This window comes from Oryzias melastigma, linkage group LG15, assembly GCF_002922805.2.
Source record: "Oryzias melastigma strain HK-1 linkage group LG15, ASM292280v2, whole genome shotgun sequence".
Lineage (NCBI taxonomy): Eukaryota > Metazoa > Chordata > Actinopteri > Beloniformes > Adrianichthyidae > Oryzias > Oryzias melastigma.
The window spans coordinates 18,188,513-18,196,119 of NC_050526.1; the positions used below are offsets into that span (position 1 = coordinate 18,188,513).

Genomic DNA, 7,607 nt, shown 5'->3' on the forward strand with positions numbered 1-7,607 from the left:
AGTTCTAATTATTTCTTTAATATGTATTTTTCATAAATGACCACAGTTAATTATTTGTGATAAACACGATTAAGTGACAGCCCTAGTTTTAATTAATGACCAAAAACCACTGATGGATATTGATCTGCAGCTAAAGTGATCAGCCTTGACATATTCAGTGACGATTGCTATGAAATAAATTACTATCCTTAAGCAAATAAACCCTCTCCTTTCTCTGCAATGACAGTACTTTACTGATGTGAAATCAGATGGTGAAAGTCAGTGATTTTCTACTGACCACTTTGGGTTCTTCCATAGAACAAAAAGTCATGTGGAGAAGCTGGTTTGGATAAAAAGGAAAAAAAAAATAAACCCTCTTTCTTCGTCTTAAAGGGGCCATAACTTGATTTTCTTAACACGTGTGCTCTCTTATAGGGTCCATATGACCCCACCCATACATTGATGTGTGATCCCTCCCATGACAAAGGTGGACAGAATTTTATGTCTACCACGAACACCAGTGAAGATAAAAAAAATCCTTGGAAAAAAAAAAAAAAATTGCTCTGTCTTGAGGGGTCCAGATGACCCCATTTTTAATTAGAGTTGGGACGAAATACCGAAATGGTGAACTATCGTGACATTTAAACTCACAAACGATTACCAATCCCCTCTTTGTCTGAATCGTTTTTTACAATATTACCAAAAAAGTCCACCAGGAGGCACTTGCGAGAGCACCACCGTGAAATGTAAGGATGACGTTGCGAAACCATCATCAATTTTGACCGGGTCAATAAGTTTTTAGTCTAAACACCTAAAAACATAGTACAGCCCGAACACGGAGTGCACTTTCCTCCTTGCCCCCTTGAGGGGGCTCCTCACGCTCTCACCACCTGTTACGCTGACAGATAAAGACGCACGCGGATGGCAGAGCAGAAGCGAGCGAAAAAGTCCAAGCTGTGTCTGTATTTTTCTAAAGTAGATGCAGACAGCGCGTGCTGTTTCTAATGTAACAAAAACATGGTTTGTCAGGGCGATAACGGCAGTAACCTGTCTAGACAATGCGCTAAAATATATCAGATTCTAGCGGAAAGGTGCACAGCGCCTGACCGTCCACACGAGACATCTAGCGGTGTTATTGATCCAAAAGATGTGTGTGTGTAATTATTGTAAAGACATGTTAGTATTTATTGATAATTGTATTTTAATGTTGGACGGGGCACTGAAATGACACTGTATTTTACATTTTTCTAAAAAAAAAAGGTTTTGAAGAAAAAATATATATATATATCTGTTTTAAAAATAGTTATATTTACATATTACCAAGATAATATATTGATTATTGTAATTTTTGGCATTTCGAGATACTATCGATATCATGAGGCATGTATTGTGAATCGCATCATATCGTGAGTTACCATGAGATTCCCAGCCCTACTTTTAATGTAAACATGCCTAAAAAAAGCACAAGAGTTAAGCCTTTCAGAGTGAACTATATCCACATATATGACAAGCCCTGAGACAGACTGGCGACCTGTCCAAGGTGTTCCCTGCCTTCGCCCATCAGTTGCCAGGTTAGGCTCCGGCACCACTGCGACCCCAAAAGGGACAGAGCAGCCAAGAAGATGAACGAATGAATGATTATACATTACCTTTGGTACACTAAAAAGCAAATGATAAAATATGAGTTATTTTAGGGAGTTTTTTTCCTACCTGGAAGTAAAAGGACTCGATTCCTGAGGCTCCACCTGCCGCTGCAAGTGGGTCCCGTCCATTTCATTACGTCATCCTAGAGGCAGCAGCATGTCGTCGTAAGGGAGGGGCTGCTGTTGAGGGAGCAGGTTTTTAGAGGAATACTCAGAAATGCGTGAATTGATCAAAATAGCACTTTGGGGTTCTTTATAGTATGGAATGGAAAGTTAATACAATAAAAAGCTCAAAAAGTTGCTTTTTTTTTTTTTTAATGGTATGGCTCCTTTACAGTAAAGGTTGACCACATTCTTCCAAATTTTTGCTAATGTTTTAGTGTTTGAAACAAATAAAAAGGCAGGGGAGACAGACCTTCTTTGGAGAAGTTTGCCGATCCGGCCGTTGATCTGATGAAGTTGCCGTCTCCATCTTGCAAGGAAAATTCAGAATTCTGGTGCTGGTGTCGTTCCACTGCCCTTCCGTTATTTTATTTTAGACTTATCGTAGCCTGTCGCACTCTTGCTTTATGCAGCCCTGGCTAAAATCTTCTGCGTTGTGTCTGAATAATATAGGCACGCGCGTATGTGCAGCGTAGGCACCGGAACTTTCTGCCAGACCCGCCGTTCAGCCTGCGCGCAAGATTGCAGCATTCTCTCCTTGTTAGAATTAGCATAACTAGATAGCTGGATAGTATACATGAAAGCACATATAGTGATACAATGGTACAAAATTTTGTCTTTAATCTGCTTCTGGGATTTTTTCAATCTGTGAAGTACAATCTAAATTAAAGTACAATCTGGAAATTTTCCAGACAAAAATTGGGGTTCATAAAACCACTCACAGTTTTTTTTAGATTAGTTAGTTGTTGTCTAATTTTGCTACTAGTCAATTAGTGTGTGTTGCATTCTCCAGGAAATTTCATGGGAATAAAATAATTAGCAGGTAGTGTGTTTTCATTTGCAGGCCTCTGTGTCCAATAATTGAACGCTGGAACATGAGGTCACATGACCGAATTTAGCAAGCTGATTGACTGCTACTGATGTCTACAAGCACACAGGAGAAGGTTTATGTATTATCATTTGACAATATGGAAATAAATATTGATTTAATTAAAAAACAAAATCATTTTATTCTTGTAGATCTTTTGACTGGCATTGCAATAATACCTCCCTTTTGTGGATTGGACAACTAATGGGAAAGTTATGACACTCTGATTTTTGTTTTTGGTCACAAAAATGTTACTGTTCGGTTGTTTATTCAGGAATAAAATTACACCCTTCTTGTGATCACTTAAAATGCTATAACTTTCTTATTCTTTAAGATATCTGAACAATCTTTATACTCTGGGAAAGGTCTCTTTGGACCACGTGTCAAAGTCAAGGCCCGTCCATGTAATCCGGAGTTCCAGATCATTTTATTTCATTCTTATTAATGGTGCAATGTTAAATTGCACTTTTTACTAACTAGTATAAATTTAACAAAAATATTTATAGCGAGCGTAAAACATTGAAAGTTATTTAAGGTTTAAATTGATTTATTCTAGATTATATTCCTGCCTTTTTATTATTCTTAATATCTTAAAAAGTTGTGGCTTTAACGTTTTAAAAATTGGCATTCTGCTAGCTTTTTGGACTGTTTTGGTATTTACTAAGATTTTTAGGCAATTTTGGAGTTTAGTTAATATTTACACATTAGCTGGTTTGGCTGATTTAGGCTTTTTTCATTTTTTTTAAGGATATTTCTAAGTTTAGAAATTTTGTCCGCTACATGCTAGCTGTTTCGGCTAACCACGGTTTTATTTTTATTTTTAAGTCTAATATGGCAATTAGCACAACTGACTATTAGCTTGAGCGTTTTCAGCTTTCAATTTCAGCATGTTCAATTATCAGCAAATGCCTCTTCAGTGGCCAAATTCACCTTACAGCATTTACACTAGCATTATCACATGTAATTTTACATATCCAGTTCATAATTATGTTCAAAAGTTAGTTATAAAATTTTAAATATAAAGTTTTAGAGGGTTCATTAAATGTTTATCCCGTTCAGCCTGCAACCTACTGTGTGTTTTGGATTTTGACCCCTTGTGCGATCGAGTTTGCCACCCTTGCTTTAAGCCCTTTCCAGTGATTTTAAGAACTGAATTTAAAAACTTTAGTCACTTACCTAAATAATGCATCTGACTCAGGGATTGCCATCCAGAATGAGGGTGTTCACTGTCAGAAAACACAAATAACGCACAAAGCAAATCACTAATGGTTTTACTTACACACACAACTTAAAAGAAGAAAAGGAAAAACCACTACAATCACGTGAGAGCATTCATGCTAGCGCGAGTAATGCTGCTAACATTAGCATGTTTCCGAGTGCTGTATTTACAATTAAAAACACATTTCACAAGATTACCAAGAGTAAAACGGCGTGAGGAACATTTTAACTAACTTAACAATATATGTATATGTTTAACACTTCGTGTAAACGTATTTTCTTTCTGAAATAGCGAGAGTAAAGCCTGCCGCTTACCTCCTCTCGGGACGGAGGCTAATGCCGCGAACAAACAGGAAGTAGCAGACCAACAAAATAAAAGCTCCCACTCAGAGCTTTCCTTAAATAAGCAACAAAATTAAAATAATGAAAGTAATTTTGGTGAAATTAACAAAACATAAAGACTACATAGGCTACATTAATTTGCCCCTAACAGTTATGAACTGAAAACTTCAATGAGTACAGATGATTTCTTTATTCTGAAATTGCATTCTGATGATAACGATATTATATTTACTGAGTCAAATGTGACATGAGTGTGTCTTAGTTTTTGTTTAATGTATCTATTTATTTTCAATTATTTAATCAACACATTTCATTATTTCTGTATTGAGTTAAAAAATCTTATTCCCCCTTTTATTTTTATTTATTTATGTTTGTCCTGTATTGTCCACAATGTGCTTGAAATAAACAAGATCAATCAATCAATTACGAACCTAAGCAAAATGAGGACTTTGTTGAACAAATGAGGCTGAAAACGCTGTAGGCTCTTCTTTGGCAATTCCAGGAACAACTGGCAAATCTTCAAATTTACCAATTTTTTTGGGAAAAGATGAGTTGACGATTTTCTATGTAAAGCTTTATGGGAATATGGAAATCTAATCTGTTTTACTGTCTGAAAATCATAAAAAGCACAATGTGTCAGCTTTGCTGTCTTGTTATGATTTTATTTTCATTTGGGATTTCTGCTTTTTTTTTCTTTTTTTGCCTGTTTATTTGATAGGGATACTCATATTACACACTCAACAAAGCCAGATAATGTTTTATATTCAATTCAATTTTATTTATATAGCCCAAAATCACAAAGAAAATTTGCCTCATTGGGCTTCATGCAGGTAATTTTACAGATGCAGAAGTTAGTCATAAAATGTGAAAAAATAGCGAAGGACTAAACAGACTAAATAAAACTGGTTAACCCATGGCCTTAGACCCTCCCTCCTGGTTAGGAAAAACATACTCATTGTACACATTATACAATGTGGTCTCACTGCTGTTTCTCTTATAACCAGAATTTAGTTTGCTTTTTAAAGGTGGACACCAGTGAAAGATTTTATATTGGTGGGGAGACTGTTCCACAGTTTGGCTCCTTTCACAGAGAAAATATTCTGTGCAAAAGATGTTCGACAAAATGGGACTTTATTTAGTCTCCACTTGCAGCTGCTCTTGTTTTTCTGGAAGTTTCATGTCTTTTGACAAATTTGAAGAGTGGTTGAGGTGTAAATCCAGTTAAACATTGAAGAAACAGCTTTAAATGCTTGTATTTAATGAAATTCTTTTTATTTTGTACATGTAAACGTGGCTATAATGGGACTGAGGATGAAGTACATGCTATGCAGTCTTATTGGATTGCAACTAGGTGACTTTCTGAAGCGCTCAGGCCCAAGTTTTGTAAGGCTATGGTCACAAATACAACCGCACAATGGTGAGGCATCAGAAGAAACGTCAAAATTCATGCCAATGCTTTATTTTTTTCTGTCATCCCCATGGTTATGATGGTGACAGTCAAGCGGCCATCAGATTTGCAGAATGGTCCACTTTTGTATACCCCTGGGCTACCTGGCAGCTGGTGGCAATTGATATGGACAATCGCCATCTTGAGACATTTACACATCATCCAATCAGAGGTGGCGTCTCTGGACGGTCACCGTGCAACCTCAAATAAACCCACGCGGCCACTGACTGATGTCAACTTTTAGAGAAAAATTGCCCGGTTGCCCTAAAAATTTTCCTTGCTTGTAAAAATGCCACGTTGCGATTACAAATCACAGCCACATCCCAAATCTCAAATTTAAATAGCAAAAAATGGACAGCTGTAGCAGAATATTGTTACCAAAAAAATATCTTTTTTTGTCAACATTGAGGATATTTTTGATAAACAGAAGAGGAATTAATGTTTTTGTCCACATATTTAAGAGTAAAATAAGCTGTAAATTCATGATAGGATGTTAAGGGAATTAGTGACGTGGAGTCAGGTGAGGCTGTTCCTTACCTCCAAAATATAGCTTAAAGATGCATAAATTAAATTAATATAAATTTTAGAATGAAAACTAAATATCTAATGTTATGTTTTTAAAGACGTCTTTTCAATGATTACCTTTTTCTGTGTGGGTTTTCAATGTTTCTTCAGTAAAAAAGAGTTTCCTGTTCAAATACTCCAGGAAACTCGTAGCTCCGCCTCCCTAGCCTCTCACACACTGACTGTAGCGGCATAAGACGCATGAGCTGTATTGTTTCAGTCTTTCTATCATCATAAAATACACTTTATTTTAAAATGACCTAATTTGCTAATCTCTCGCCTTGTGTCTGATTACAATGATGCCGGTTTATGAATCATTTCGTCTTTTTAGCCGCTAAAAATGCACTTTAAAACACACTGGGTGAGCCAGACAGTCCACCCGTCGCACTGCAGTACGCATTCCACAAGGCAGGGGGCGCTGGTGAGCCTCGAGAATGTGACACCGTGGCAAAAGAACAATAGAATTAGCAACAGCAGGTCATGTGCAGCTGTCCAGTTATTTTTTAATGTTGTTTAGCATCAATTTAAAAATGGAGGATTTGGGTTTTATACCCTAAACTCAAGAATTTGTTTAAACTCGTCACTGGTAGAGATCTCTACTGAGACAGAGAGACTTAACACAGAAGAAAGAAAAGGACGACTTCTACAAACAGGTTATTTGTGTGTTTCTTCAGAACGAGCAGCACACAGACTTCATTCATAAGTAAGTCAATAAAAACAAACTTGGTTATTTTTTTCTATGTTAAAGGTTTGTAAACAGAAGAAAAATACTGAAATTTTAAACACTGTTGTCAATCAAATGGTGAATAAGCTGCTCTGAAGGGTTCATATGTTTGTAAATCTGACTGATGACGTCAGTGAATCAGCAGCCGTGAACCTCACCGCACGTCACTGAAGGAATAATAAAAATAAGTAAAAAATTGTTTCTGTCTGAATTTGAAAAAAGGTTTCATCACTTTTCTTTCTTTTAAGATTGGGTGATTGCAAACGTTTGAAAAGTTGCATAAATTAAGGTGGTTTGCAATCAATTTTTTTCTTTTTAGATAATTGTTTTTTATTTAAAGCAAAACACAGAGAGAAGTGATGCAACAAGACAAAAAACAATATTAAATATTTCCCTTTATTCTTTCTCACATTATCAAACAAAGACGTCCAGCAGATTTACAGCAATTAGAACAAAAACAAACAGAAGTGTAATTATAAAATAAATCTTTACTACAAGTGATTTAGCAAAGTTTCTTTAGGGAAAATACAGGTATGTAAAAACATTAGATATGAAAAATACAGGAACATTTGAGTGAAGAACAAATGTTTTTATGCAGATTTAAATCTTTACAGTGTCGGGTACAAACAGGAAAAGAGGAAATTGTTTTTAGTTAAAGAT

General features: G+C 36.0%; 1 long non-coding RNA gene across 2 annotated transcripts; it reads right to left on the bottom strand.

Annotated features, from left to right (window-relative positions):
- Nucleotides 1-1,573: 1,573 nt before the first annotated feature.
- LOC118599746 lies at nt 1,574-4,233 on the bottom strand. Of its 2 annotated transcripts, XR_004949239.1 has the most exons (4): nt 4,186-4,227; nt 3,829-3,878; nt 2,038-2,094; nt 1,574-1,802 (listed from the first exon to the last, which is right to left on the bottom strand). It is a non-coding gene; the product is annotated as an uncharacterized LOC118599746 (long non-coding RNA). The 2 variants fall into 2 exon arrangements; XR_004949238.1 differs by lacking the exon at nt 2,038-2,094 and having other exon boundaries at nt 4,186-4,233.
- Between the last annotated feature and the right edge of the window lie 3,374 nt (nt 4,234-7,607).